General features: G+C 42.2%; 9 non-coding genes across 9 annotated transcripts; 8 read left to right on the top strand and 1 right to left on the bottom strand.

Annotated features, from left to right (window-relative positions):
* Nucleotides 1-5675: 5675 nt before the first annotated feature.
* On the bottom strand, nt 5676-5747 carry trnad-guc (transfer RNA aspartic acid (anticodon GUC)). The gene has a single exon. It is a non-coding gene; the product is annotated as a tRNA-Asp (tRNA).
* Nucleotides 5748-6463: 716 nt separating this feature from the next.
* On the top strand, nt 6464-6536 carry trnak-uuu (transfer RNA lysine (anticodon UUU)). Its single transcript has one exon. It is a non-coding gene; the product is annotated as a tRNA-Lys (tRNA).
* Nucleotides 6537-8224: 1688 nt separating this feature from the next.
* On the top strand, nt 8225-8306 carry trnas-aga (transfer RNA serine (anticodon AGA)). Its single transcript has one exon. It is a non-coding gene; the product is annotated as a tRNA-Ser (tRNA).
* Nucleotides 8307-10831: 2525 nt separating this feature from the next.
* Nucleotides 10832-10913, top strand: trnas-aga (transfer RNA serine (anticodon AGA)). The gene has a single exon. It is a non-coding gene; the product is annotated as a tRNA-Ser (tRNA).
* Nucleotides 10914-11111: 198 nt separating this feature from the next.
* Nucleotides 11112-11183, top strand: trnah-gug (transfer RNA histidin (anticodon GUG)). The gene has a single exon. It is a non-coding gene; the product is annotated as a tRNA-His (tRNA).
* A 504-nt stretch (nt 11184-11687) lies between these two features.
* On the top strand, nt 11688-11760 carry trnak-uuu (transfer RNA lysine (anticodon UUU)). Its single transcript has one exon. It is a non-coding gene; the product is annotated as a tRNA-Lys (tRNA).
* A 1686-nt stretch (nt 11761-13446) lies between these two features.
* On the top strand, nt 13447-13528 carry trnas-aga (transfer RNA serine (anticodon AGA)). Its single transcript has one exon. It is a non-coding gene; the product is annotated as a tRNA-Ser (tRNA).
* A 189-nt stretch (nt 13529-13717) lies between these two features.
* trnah-gug (transfer RNA histidin (anticodon GUG)) lies at nt 13718-13789 on the top strand. Its single transcript has one exon. It is a non-coding gene; the product is annotated as a tRNA-His (tRNA).
* Nucleotides 13790-14293: 504 nt separating this feature from the next.
* Nucleotides 14294-14366, top strand: trnak-uuu (transfer RNA lysine (anticodon UUU)). Its single transcript has one exon. It is a non-coding gene; the product is annotated as a tRNA-Lys (tRNA).
* The last annotated feature ends 279 nt before the right edge of the window (nt 14367-14645 follow it).

Raw genomic sequence — 14645 nt, 5'->3', positions numbered from 1 at the left:
GGGAAGTGTATTAGCTGCCAAATGAAGGAGTTCAAAAAGCTTACAGCACCTGGTATTCCCAGGCGGTCTCCCATCCTGCTTTGCTTCCGAGTTCAGTTGAGATCAGGCATTGCTTTATTTTTTATTAAACTCAAAAATTTACATTTTTACAAAGAAATGATCACATCACATAAAAATCACATGATACTTACAACACTCATTATTAGACTTCATATTTTTTCCATAACCAACTTAAAATGTTGTCCTTGTATTCAACCATTACGTTCCCTTTTACCATCATTTCTATAAATACATCCTCCTTTTCTTGTACTATAAGATAGTTGAATATCAATTTTACAGCCATCTCCATTCTGTTTTTAAACATACGCCATATATCCACTCTCTTCCCATCATGTTTAGCCATATTTCTCCTTATCCATATCACACACTTAGAAATTGTTATACATAGATTAAAAGTATACATACCACATTCATTTTGACCAAATAAATGTTTTTTTTTCCCAGTTTTTTTGTTCATCCACATATTTGTCCCCTATTAACGATTTAGCAATTTTCTTAAATTTTTCCATAATTCCTCCAACTTTTCACAATAGAAGAACAAATGTAATAAACCTTCCCCTTCCTTTCTAAACACCTTACATATTATATCTTGTTCAATTCCCATTTTACACAATCTCATTTCTGTTAATATGCAATTATGTCTCAATAAATAATTACAATTTTCTAAAATTGGTTCCATATATTTCATTCTGACATTTCCCCATATTTCTTTTTTATTTAAATCCTCATATCTTTCCTTCCAGTAGTTGAATGCTATAGGTCTTATAAAAGCCTTTGATCTAAAAACAACATAAAAACTCTTAACTGTACATAAGCTCATATTGACCTCTTCTCCATTTTTTTTCTTAAAATAGACCTCTGGTAATTCTTCCTTATCCCGCAACTCATTTTTTTTTCAATTATTTCAATCCAATCTTTTGGTATTGCTTTTTTCAAATCAGGATATTGTCTTTGTAATTTTGTTTTAACAACTCTTTTATAACCATCCTCCACAGCATCTACAATTACTTGTAATGGTACAAATCCTTTTATCACTTCATATAATACATCTTTAACTTGTCTTCCATCCCACCTTTCCTTAAAACATATTTTTTTTCCTTCATTTAAAATATTTGGATTCTGAAAAAGTGGTTGTTCTACAGTCTGAGCCCTTCCTTTTGGTATAATCAACACATTTTCTAAAAATTCCCCCCATGATTCTAAGACCTCAACATAAAATCTTGGCAGACCTGCTGTCATCCATATTTTTCATTTTCATCCATAAAACATTACATCCCATATCAAAATGTCCACATTTCTTCAAATAATAGTCAAACACACTTTTCCAAATCACATCCATTTTCCCTTCCAAAAACCTTTGAACAATCTTAATTCTTAATGTTTTCATTTTTAAAAAGCTATCTAAAAGTCCCAGACCTCCTTCTTTTACCTCCCCAATCAAAGTATTATAAGCAATTTTGGCTCTTCCATTTCCCCACAAAAAATTTAAAACTACATCCTTAATTTTTTATAGTATACTTCAGGAAATGCAGTTACACTTAACACATTCCAGACCTTTGACAACATTAAAGTGTTTAAGATTAATACTTTCCCATTTAACGTCAAATTTCGTCTTTTCTCAATTCCATTTAAAACTCCCTCCTAATTTAAAATATCTGCTTTATTAGAATCCATCCCCACCCAACTTCCCAAAATGTTTGTATGTTGCTTTTCTTCTTTAAAGGGTATGTGTTGTGTTATTTCTTCTACTCTTCCCAACAGTGGTGTAGTCCTAAAAAAAGGTGGTGTACTATTACCCACACAACCCGCCCATGCTATTTTATTATTTTACCTGAACGTTTCAGCGAGACATCATTTAGACTTTGAAAAACTTTTTCAAAATTTTCTCACAGCTGCTCTGGTCGTCAGGGGCAGGGAATGGTGCAAAATATGAACAAAAATGCACCAATTGCAACAAATTAAGATGAGAGTTAAAAAAAGCACTTGGCATACAGTTAAGGGATGCGAATATACGTAAATTAGGGAAGTCTAATCAGCAAAACAAGTGAGTATACTGAGGGTATACGCAATTATTGATCCTCAGAAGTCATAATACCCAAAGAGCTAGTGGAAAAAAGTAGGCATACTGAGTATACGTGCGTATAGCCCCGACTACACCACTGCTTCCCACCCTCATGCATATACTTTTTCCAACATTAACCTTAGCTCCTGATGCTTTACAATATCGCTCTAAAATCTCCATCGCGCCTTTAATACTCTGAATATCTTCAACCAACAATGTAGTATCATCCGCGTATTGATACACAGCTTCTTTGCTGTCTTTTTTATTCTATTTGTATCGCTTTAATGCTTCTATCTGATTTTATTGCCAATCCCAGAGGTTCAGCTACCAGCGTGTTTAATAAAGCAGACAATGAGAATCCCTGCCTTACTGATCTTGTTGGTTGAAGACATTCTGTTAAAAGCCATTACATTTTATACATGTTAAAATATCTGTATAAAAAATCTGAATCCATTTCCTAAAATTTTCCCCAAATCCAAACTCTTTAAGAACTGCAAATAAAAAATCCTGCTCTACCCTGTCAAAAGCGTTCTCTAGATCTAAACCTATTAAAAAAAAACTTATTTTTTTCTTTCATATAGTCTATTGTATCCCTTATACTTTTCACCACATCTGTTATGTTTTTTCCTTGCACCCCATAAGCCTGTGTCGTTTTAATTATCTTGGGTAAAAATATTTTAACCTATTTGCTAAAACTTTTGCTAAACTCTTCATATCTGTATTTAACATTGTTATTGGTCTAAAATTCTTTAGATCTTTTTTGTCCCCTTTTCCTTTGTATATCATTTTTATCATTCCTATTCTCATCTTTTCACTCAATAATTCTTTAATAAAAACCTCTTCATAGATCTCTTTTAAATCGGTACTAAAATATCTTTAAATTCTTTATAAAATTCATTTGTTTTGCCATCTACACCTGGACTTTTTCTTGGCATTAATTGCTTAATAACCACCTCTATTTCTTCTTTTTGAATTTCTTCATCACAAAATTTTTTGTCTTCTTCGGTTACCTTTAATTTGATCTGTTATATAAAATATTCTTTCTCTTCTTCATTTGTTCCTTGTTTTTTGAACATATCACTATAAAAATCCTTTACTGTTTTTAAAATCCCCTCAGTTTCTGTTTCTACTTTCCCCTCTTTATTTAATACCTCTTTTATTAATTCAGCTCTTTACCTATTGCTTTCCAAATTAAAGAAGAACTGTGTAGATCTTTCTCCTTCTACTGCATATTTTGCTTTACTTCTTATTATTGCACCTTTGCATTTTTCTTCTTCTATTATTTTTACTTTTCTTGTAACCTTACAATTTCTTCAATATCTTCGTTTCCCTCACCCCCTGTCCCTTTTCTTAACTCTTTATCTAGCTTCTTTCTTATTTCTTTTTTTTTGTTTTTTCATACATTTACTATATTCTATTAAAAAAAGTTTTTAACCTCCTACTCAGCCATTGCTCCTCCCAGTGAATTATCTTCCATTTCATCTCGATTTCCCGCATTACTCTCTGTATTCTCAATAATTACTTTCTCAACTTCACCAATCTTTCCCAACTCTGTTTCATCCATCATTTGCCTTGCTTCCTTAACAGCCTCTGGGATTTGTGTAACATTTTCTTTCTCCATCCAACACTCACATCTTACCATCACCTTTCTGCAATCCAGGCATTTCACTGCATCGCAATCCCTTGTGAAATGTCCTTGCTCCTCACACTGAAAGCATTTAAAATCAGGACAGTCTTTAAACACATGTCCAGGACCCATACACAAGCGACAAGTTTTCACTTGACGGTCATGCATAATTCGGAAATATTGTGTTCCTTCTTCAGTATCAAATTTTGCACTGTTTGGGAGTGATATCACCTCCTTCGGGAATTTAACCCTTAAATACCTTGTACCATCTGCAATGTCTGTACCCGGATACATTCGCCTTCTGATATCAGATGCAGGTGTTACTCCCCTAAACTTAAGTTTATCCAGAATTTCATCATCCTCAATATAAGCCGGCAAATGTATAAAATATACAATATATTCTCTTACTTGTAAGTGTCTTACTTCACAATTCTTCCCTTTTATCATGAGTCCATCTTCCAAATCCTCGCCGTCCTCTTAACTTGACAGAGTTATTTCACATTCCTTTTCCTTTCTTGGTCTTACAGCCAGAACCTTTCCTTTTCCTATCTTCTCAGTCAGAGCCTTTTTGATGTCTTCTGCTCTAGCATCATTCACTTCTGTCATATGAACAATCACTGTAGCTTCTTTAGTATAGATCCTTTTATCGCCCATTTGTCCGTGTCCAAAGTGTTGTCCTACTTCCAGTCCATTATCCAGTTGCCCTCTTCGTTTTCTATCCATGTCCATATCTTTACGTTTGAGTCCTTCCACATTTGCACTCATAACAGAACACAAACTTCCCAGACAGCAAAGTGCTGCTGGGAAGTGGACGAAATTATCAAAAAAAGAAAAACTCAAAAAAACTCAAACTTTTTCTGAAAAAACAAACAAACAAAACAAAAATCGAGTGATCCTTTCTCACTCTCTGCCTACCACTTCCTTTGCTGCAAGTGCACTATTGCCCTCTAGCATTCCAGGGTGGTACGGCTGTAAGCGAGAGCAGCTGTCAAGAGTTGGCTATTTAAAAATAGGCGCCTTCACGTCGAGGAGGCAAGAGGAGGGTTGAAAACTGGGCTTGGACAGCTTTTTCTTCATTAATATTCCTTAATTCTTCATCAGCCTTCGACTGGTCATCAGCAGTAACATGAACAGTGCATCAAACAGAACGTTATTAGCATGTTTTGCAGCAAACAAAGCACCCCATTCAATCTTACACATAGCCCAGCTTTTACTCCACAAAATGTCAGCTTGCCCTTTCATGAGCTGCATCCAGTCAACCCTTGCAATGACATTCAAACCGGGGGAGCTCATTACAGTGAATACTGGGTGACAGAAGATGAGAACTCCACCACTGCAGAGTGAAATTATTGACCTCTGTTTTTTTTTTGGTGAGGTTGTACCTTCGAACGCTTTATCCAACCTCAAAGTCAGAAAGAGATGGCATCCATACTTGACTTTTTTTTTTCGCTCACACAAAGAACTCCTCGGTCGAAAGCTTTTAATTTCTACACTTCTGTGAGAGGATGTCCGCAAGCGTTGGTAATATAGTGGTGAGCATAGCTGGCTTCTAAGTAGATTCCCAGCCAATGTATACCTTTTGGCTGCCGTAACATTACATGGCCAGGCGCCACTCTTGTGAAGATGTCCCATGACATGTGGGTAGATTAGTGCATCTTGAGATGGTTGGGATCCATATGCTGGACATGTTTTTCAGTGCAGAACCAAGACAAAGAGGGCCTTGGTTGAAAGCATTCTTTTTGAGCTCTTCTGGCACGAGACATCTGCAAGCAGTGGTGGTATAGTGGTGAGCATAGCTGCCTTCCAAATAGTTGACCGGGGTTCGATTTCCGGCCATTGCATTTCCTTTGGCTGCTGTATATATCACTTAGTCCGTTGCCACCATTGTGAAAGGCAACAGCCAAAAAGTAAAAGACAAAAAAGGGCCTCCCCGTCAGGGAATCAAACCCTGGTCTTCCGCGTGACAGGCGGAGATACTGTCCACTATACTAACGAGGATCTGCAGTGTAAGAGGACCCTTAGGAGGAGTAAGAGCTCCTCTGGCAAGAGACATCTGCAAGCGTTGGTGGTATAGTGGTGAGCATAGCTGGCTTCCAAGCAAAAGCCATTTGCACGTAGGTGTAGATCACTGTCTAGGCAATAGGAACATAGGTAGGTGGGACAAGTAAAATTGAAGGATGTTCCTGCAAAATGTTATGTCGTCTGTACCGAAAATAGCTGCAAATACATACTTACGAGCCATAGTCCAGCCCCCATCTGAAAAGTGGCTAAATGCATGATGAGTTGGCCGAGTGGTTGAGGCGATGGACTGCTAATCCATTGTTCTCTGTATACATGGGTTCGAATCCCGTCCTCGTCGTTCATTTAAGAGAGCCTGGTGCTTTCGTGGAAGTTATCTTACTCACACCATCTTCGTGCTTCGAAGCATGTCATGGCAAAATTGAAAGTCATCTTACCGAACATAATTGCAGAAACATACATATACAAATAATAAAAAAAATAAATTCCATCCTGGTCATTCGTTTAAGATAGCCCGGTGTCTACGTGGAAGGTAACTTACTTGCACCCTCTTCGTGCTTCGTACAACTACAGCAACCATAAAACCAACCTCACAGTAACCTGTTGTGTTTTAGCAACATCTAAACCAACCACAAGTCCAAACCCCACCTCACGGTAACCCTAAACTTTGCTTACTTGCGAGGCACAGCCATGGAGCCCGGGTAGCTCAGTCGGTAGAGCATCAGACTTTTAATCTGAGGGTCCAGGGTTCAAGTCCCTGCTTGGGTGTGTAAGGCTCTTCTTGTGGAGCTACAGTTTTTGCCAGTGAGCTATCGCTTGCTGAAAGTTTCATCTGGATGCACAACACGTGTACTAGGCATGAGGACATGGAGAGCACAGGCAGTCTTGTAGTTGCGGCCGAGTGGTTAAGATGATGCATTAGAAATCCTTTGGGGACTTCTTGCGCTGGTTCGAGTCCTGCAGACCACGTGCTCGTCCTCTTCCTTTTTAAACTTGCAACAGTCATCAAATGTTTGCAATTCCAGCGTTACTTGGGAAAAGCGTCGTGCTGGTAGGAGGAGAAAAACAACAGCGTGCGCTCACTGAACCGAAAGGGGCAAATCAGAGGGAGGAACATGTCGCACAGGGACCACGACGGCTGTCCGGTAACTCGCCGTGATCGGATTGTGGTCAGTACTCTGCATTGTAGCTGCAGCAACCCCGCTTCGAATCAGGGTCACGGCAGGATTCCTTACGGTGACATTGGCTTCACGCCCCCCTCTTGCCACCTGTTTTGTACAGCCCACTTTTCAGTGCACGCTGCTACTGTGACACGTCACAAGTGCTTAAATCTAAGCTAATCCCCCAGTGATCCCGGATAACTCAGACGGTAGAGCGTCAGACTTTTCATCTGACGTTCCTGGGTTCAAGTCCCTGTTTGGGCGTGTAAGCCAACTTTTGTAGAGCGTGGAGGATTCGGATTTCTACCTTCCTATCCATCTCAGCATGAATCAACGTTTATCCTTTCCTCATCATCTTGTTTCTCATTATTTTTATATAATTATTTGATTATCTGAATGAGTAATTAACTTTGAATTGATTTTAACTAATGAATAAGTTAACACATTGCTTAATATAAGAACGTTCAGTGCGTTTGCCTGTCTCTTTATAACTTTTTCAGGAGCCACCAAACTAAGTCAGAGGTCACGGAGGCCTTGAGTGGAGCTGAGGGCTGAGGACCGGAAGCAACTGTCTCCGTTGTTATTTCTAAGAGTTAATACTATCTAAAATGTCTTAAGGGATCTTGCTGTTTTTACGGTTAATTCTTTTAAGGTGATTCTACTTTTTATTCAAGATAGACTTTGTGTAGTAAGGATATAACTGCCTGAATGTAGATTATACCAGTTTTTAACCAGTTTTGATAAAGACGGCTGAGACTACACTCAGCCTCGGATAAGAAACAGATTATTCTTTAAGTGTGTGTGTTCTATTTGATTGTGGATCCGTTTCATAGGTCTGGAGTCAGCTCTGAACAGTCTAGTGGATGTCTGACGTTTATGCTTGAGATACTGTTCAGAATTGTACGCACGCACCCCACGTGGACATTTTCCTAGTCTATCTGTGTTTTATCCAATCAGGTTAGAACACCTATATGCGTGACGCAGTTAATGACCTTATGTGAGAGTAAAATTGTTATTGATTTGTGATTGTAAGCAGAGCGGCCTAGGAAGTCATGGCGAGTGTTGAAGCTGGCTTCTGCTGATGTAACTGCAAACTATCTTCAGTAATCTTTATTTATTTATATAAATCTCTGACTCCGGCTCTTCTTCGTCTGACAGACTGGTCATTCTTTGGGTTAAACTGCATACCATCCCTATAAGCGACATCTATTGCTGGTGAGCTCTTGCTTGCTCTACATGTCATCGGGCAGCACGACCAATGCGCCAGGCAAGAGCACAATGGAATGGTCAAGCTTCGTAGTCGTGGCCGAGTGGTTAAGGCGGTGGACTAGAAATCCATTGGGGTCTCCCCGCGCAGGTTCGAATCCTGCCGACTACGTCCAGGATGCGCACAGGATTTAGTTTGCGACTTTCCTTGATTGTTTGCAACCCCAGTGTTTCTGGGGAAAAGGGATGTGCTGGTAGGCAAAAGCAACAATAATAAAACCGCAGCGTGCGCAAACTCACTGCCCTGGGCGCCCTCCATTTTCAAAGACGTATGACAGAGAGCGAGGCTCAAGCGGCTGTCCCGTAGCTCGCCGTGATCGTATAGTGGTTAATACTCTGCGTTGTGGCCGCAGCAACCCCTGTTCGAATCCGGGTCACGGCATGCTTTTCAAGGTGGCATTGACGTTGCACTCTGTGATGCCATCCGTAATCTCCAGCCTCCTTTTAGTGCAGGCTGTGCTAATGGCACGTCCTGAATGTTTACGTTTCCTAAAGTGTGGAAGACTAGGGATTCGATATGAGCAGCGGGTCCTTTGATGCCAGCATGCTGTGTAGGTAAGCATTGATCAAGTCACGCTTCTAAGGCATGGAAGGAATCGTTTCAATGGTTAAGTCTCCATTTATTGCCACAACAACAGAAAGACCTTCTGCAGTTGTCATTGATCTTTTGTCTCCTATATGACATTGAGTCCAAACTACTGTGTTTTACTGACGTCTACACCTACAACAACCATAAACCCAACCTCACAGTAACCTGTTGTGTTTTAGCAACATCTACACCAACCACAATTCCAAACCCCACCTCACGGTAAACTTTTGTGTACCGTAAAGGTCTGCGTCGACCACAACCCTAAACCTTGCCTACTTGCGTGGCACAGCCATGGAGCCCAGTCGGTAGAGCATCAGACTTTTAATCTGAGGGTCCAGGGTTCAAGTCCCTGCTTGGGCGTGTAAGGCTCTTCTTGTGGAGCCACAGTTTTTGCCAGTGAGCTATCGCTTGCTGAAAGGTTCATCTGGATGCACAACACGTGTACTAGGCATGAGGACATGGAGAGCACAGGCAGTCTTGTAGTTGCGGCCGAGTGGTTAAGATGATGCATTAGAAATCCGTTGGGGTCTTCTCGCGCTGGTTCGAGTCCTGCAGACCACGTGCTCGTTCTCTTCCTTTTTAAACTTGCAACAGTCATCAAATGTTTGCAATTCCAGCGTTACTTGGGAAAAGCGTCGTGCTGGTAGGAGGAGAAAAACAACAGCGTGCGCTCACTGAACCGAAAGGGGCAAATCAGAGGGAGGAACATGTCGCACAGGGACCACGACGGCTGTCCGGTAACTCGCCGTGATCGGATTGTGGTCAGTACTCTGCATTGTAGCCGCAGCAACCCCGCTTCGAATCAGGGTCACGGCAGGATTCCTTACGGTGACATTGGCATCACGCCCCCCTCTTGCCACCTGTTTTGTACAGCCCACTTTTCAGTGCACGCTGCTACTGTGACACGTCACAAGTGCTTAAATCTAAGCTAATCCCCCAGTGATCGCGGATAACTCAGACGGTAGAGCGTCAGACTTTTCATCTGACGTTCCTGGGTTCAAGTCCCTGTTTGGGTGTGTAAGCCAACTTTTGTAGAGCGTGGAGGATTTGGATTTCTACCTTCCTATCCATCTCAGCATGAATCAACGTTTATCCTTTCCTCATCATCTTGTTTCTCATTATTTTTATATAATTATTTGATTATCTGAATGAGTAATTAACTTTGAATTGATTTTAACTAATGAATAAGTTAACACATTGCTTAATATAAGAACGTTCAGTGCGTTTGCCTGTCTCTTTATAACTTTTTCAGGAGCCATCAAACTAAGTCAGAGGTCACGGAGGCCTTGAGTGGAGCTGAGGGCTGAGGACCGGAAGCAACTGTCTCCGTTGTTATTTCTAAGAGTTAATACTATCTAAAATGTCTTAACGGATCTTGCTGTTTTTACGGTTAATTCTTTTAAGGTGATTCTACTTTTTATTCAAGATAGACTTTGTGTAGTAAGGATATAACTGCCTGAATGTAGATTATACCAGTTTTTAACCAGTTTTGATAAAGACGGCTGAGACTACACTCAGCCTCGGATAAGAAACAGATTGTTCTTTAAGTGTGTGTGTTCTATTTGATTGTGGATCCGTTTCATAGGTCTGGAGTCAGCTCTGAACAGTCTAGTGGATGTCTGACGTTTATGCTTGAGATACTGTTCAGAATTGTACGCACGCACCCCACGTGGACATTTTCCTAGTCTATCTGTGTTTTATCCAATCAGGTTAGAACACCTATATGCGTGACGCAGTTAATGACCTTATGTGAGAGTAAAATTGTTATTGATTTGTGATTGTAAGCAGAGCGGCCTAGGAAGTCATGGCGAGTGTTGAAGCTGGCTTCTGCTGATGTAACTGCAAACTATCTTCAGTAACCTTTATTTATTTATATAAATCTCTGACTCCGGCTCTTCTTCGTCTGACAGACTGGTCATTCTTTGGGTTAAACTGCATACCATCCCTATAAGCGACATCTATTGCTGGTGAGCTCTTGCTTGCTCTACATGTCATCGGGCAGCACGACCAATGCGCCAGGCAAGAGCACAATGGAATGGTCAAGCTTCGTAGTCGTGGCTGAGTGGTTAAGGCGGTGGACTAGAAATCCATTGGGGTCTCCCCGCGCAGGTTCGAATCCTGCCGACTACGTCCAGGATGCGCGCAGGATTTAGTTTGCGACTTTCCTTGATTGTTTGCAACCCCAGTGTTTCTGGGGAAAAGGGATGTGCTGGTAGGCAAAAGCAACAAAAATAAAACCGCAGCGCGCGCAAACTCACTGCCCTGGGCGCCCTCCATTTTCAAAGACGTATGACAGAGAGCGAGGCTCAAGCGGCTGTCCCGTAGCTCGCCGTGATCGTATAGTGGTTAGTACTCTGCGTTGTGGCCGCAGCAACCCCGGTTCGAATCCGGGTCACGGCATGCTTTTCAAGGTGGCATTGACGTTGCATTCTGTGATGCCATCCGTAATCTCCAGCCTCCTTTTAGTGCAGGCTGTGCTAATGGCACGTCCTGAATGTTTACGTTTCCTAAAGTGTGGAAGACTAGGGATTCGATATGAGCAGCGGGTCCTTTGATGCCAGCATGCTGTGTAGGTAAGCATTGATCAAGTCACGCTTCTAAGGCATGGAAGGAATCGTTTCAATGGTTAAGTCTCCATTTATTGCCACAACAACAGAAAGACCTTCTGCAGTTGTCATTGATCTTTTTGTCTCCTATATGACATTGAGTCCAAACTACTGTGTTTTACTGACGTCTACACCTACAACAACCATAAACCCAACCTCACAGTAACCTGTTGTGTTTTAGCAACATCTACACCAACCACAATTCCAAACCCCACCTCACGGTAAACTTTTGTGTACCGTAAAGGTCTGCGTCGACCACAACCCTAAACCTTGCCTACTTGCGTGGCACAGCCATGGAGCCCGGGTAGCTCAGTCGGTAGAGCATCAGACTTTTAATCTGAGGGTCCAGGGTTCAAGTCCCTGCTTGGGCGTGTAAGGCTCTTCTTGTGGAGCCACAGTTTTTGCCAGGGAGCTATCGCTTGCTGAAAGTTTCATCTGGATGCACAACACGTGTACTAGGCATGAGGACATGGAGAGCACAGGCAGTCTTGTAGTTGCGGCCGAGTGGTTAAGATGATGCATTAGAAATCCGTTGGGGTCTTCTCGCGCTGGTTCGAGTCCTGCAGACCACGTGCTCGTTCTCTTCCTTTTTAAACTTGCAACAGTCATCAAATGTTTGCAATTCCAGCGTTACTTGGGAAAAGCGTCGTGCTGGTAGGAGGAGAAAAACAACAGCGTGCGCTCACTGAACCGAAAGGGGCAAATCAGAGGGAGGAACATGTCGCACAGGGACCACGACGGCTGTCCGGTAACTCGCCGTGATCGGATTGTGGTCAGTACTCTGCATTGTAGCCGCAGCAACCCCGCTTCGAATCAGGGTCACGGCAGGATTCCTTACGGTGACATTGGCATCACGCCCCCCTCTTGCCACCTGTTTTGTACAGCCCACTTTTCAGTGCACGCTGCTACTGTGACACGTCACAAGTGCTTAAATCTAAGCTAATCCCCCAGTGATCGCGGATAACTCAGACGGTAGAGCGTCAGACTTTTCATCTGACGTTCCTGGGTTCAAGTCCCTGTTTGGGTGTGTAAGCCAACTTTTGTAGAGCGTGGAGGATTCGGATTTCTACCTTCCTATCCATCTCAGCATGAATCAACGTTTATCCTTTCCTCATCATCTTGTTTCTCATTATTTTTATATAATTATTTGATTATCTGAATGAGTAATTAACTTTGAATTGATTTTAACTAATGAATAAGTTAACACATTGCTTAATATAAGAACGTTCAGTGCGTTTGCCTGTCTCTTTATAACTTTTTCAGGAGCCACCAAACTAAGTCAGAGGTCACGGAGGCCTTGAGTGGAGCTGAGGGCTGAGGACCGGAAGCAACTGTCTCCGTTGTTATTTCTAAGAGTTAATACTATCTAAAATGTCTTAAGGGATCTTGCTGTTTTTACGGTTAATTCTTTTAAGGTGATTCTACTTTTTATTCAAGATAGACTTTGTGTAGTAAGGATATAACTGCCTGAATGTAGATTATACCAGTTTTTAACCAGTTTTGATAAAGACGGCTGAGACTACACTCAGCCTCGGATAAGAAACAGATTGTTCTTTAAGTGTGTGTGTTCTATTTGATTGTGGATCCGTTTCATAGGTCTGGAGTCAGCTCTGAACAGTCTAGTGGATGTCTGACGTTTATGCTTGAGATACTGTTCAGAATTGTACGCACGCACCCCACGTGGACATTTTCCTAGTCTATCTGTGTTTTATCCAATCAGGTTAGAACACCTATATGCGTGACGCAGTTAATGACCTTATGTGAGAGTAAAATTGTTATTGATTTGTGATTGTAAGCAGAGCGGCCTAGGAAGTCATGGCGAGTGTTGAAGCTGGCTTCTGCTGATGTAACTGCAAACTATCTTCAGTAACCTTTATTTATTATATAATCTCTGACTCCGGCTCTTCTTCGTCTGACAGACTGGTCATTCTTTGGGTTAAACTGCATACCATCCCTATAAGCGACATCTATTGCTGGTGAGCTCTTGCTTGCTCTACATTTCATCGGGCAGCACGACCAATGCGCCAGGCAAGAGCACAATGGAATGGTCAAGCTTCGTAGTCGTGGCCGAGTGGTTAAGGCGATGGACTAGAAATCCATTGGGGTCTCCCCGCGCAGGTTCGAATCCTGCCGACTACGTCCAGGATGCGCGCAGGATTTAGTTTGCGACTTTCCTTGATTGTTTGCAACCCCAGTGTTTCTGGGGAAAAGGGATGTGCTGGTAGGCAAAAGCAACAAAAATAAAACCGCAGCGCGTGCAACCTGGGCGCCCTCCATTTTCAAAGACATATGACAGAGAGCGAGGCTCCAGCGGCTGTCCCGTAGCTCGCCGTGATCGTATAGTGGTTAGTACTCTGCGTTGTGGCCGCAGCAACCCCGGTTCGAATCCGGGTCACGGCATGCTTTTCAAGGTGGCATTGACGTTGCATTCTGTGATGCCATCCGTAATCTCCAGCCTCCTTTTAGTGCAGGCTGTGCTAATGGCACGTCCTGAATGTTTACGTTTCCTAAAGTGTGGAAGACTAGGGATTCGATATGAGCAGCGGGTCCTTTGATGCCAGCATGCTGTGTAGGTAAGCATTGATCAAGTCACGCTTCTAAGGCATGGAAGGAATCGTTTCAATGGTTAAGTCTCCATTTATTGCCACAACAACAGAAAGACCTTCTGCAGTTGTCATTGATCTTTTTGTCTCCTATATGACATTGAGTCCAAACTACTGTGTTTTACTGACGTCTACACCTACAACAACCATAAACCCAACCTCACAGTAACCTGTTGTGTTTTAGCAACATCTACACCAACCACAATTCCAAACCCCACCTCACGGTAAACTTTTGTGTACCGTAAAGGTCTGCGTCGACCACAACCCTAAACCTTGCCTACTTGCGTGGCGCAGTCATGGAGCCCGGGTAGCTCAGTCGGTAGAGCATCAGACTTTTAATCTGAGGGTCCAGGGTTCAAGTCCCTGCTTGGGCGTGTAAGGCTCTTCTTGTGGAGCCACAGTTTTTGCTCAGTGAGCTATCGCTTGCTGAAAGTTTCATCTGGATGCACAACACGTGTACTAGGCATGAGGACATGGAGAGCACAGGCAGTCTTGTAGTTGCGGCCGAGTGGTTAAGATGATGCATTAGAAATCCGTTGGGGTCTTCTCGCGCTGGTTCGAGTCCTGCAGACCACGTGCTCGTTCTCTTCCTTTTTAAACTTGCAACAGTCATCAAATGTTTGCAATTCCAGCGTTACTTGGGAAAAGCGTCG

The sequence above is a fragment of the Danio aesculapii genome, chromosome 4, assembly GCF_903798145.1.
Source record: "Danio aesculapii chromosome 4, fDanAes4.1, whole genome shotgun sequence".
Taxonomy (NCBI): Eukaryota; Metazoa; Chordata; class Actinopteri; order Cypriniformes; family Danionidae; genus Danio; species Danio aesculapii.
This window is presented reverse-complemented; position numbering and strand designations above follow the sequence as displayed.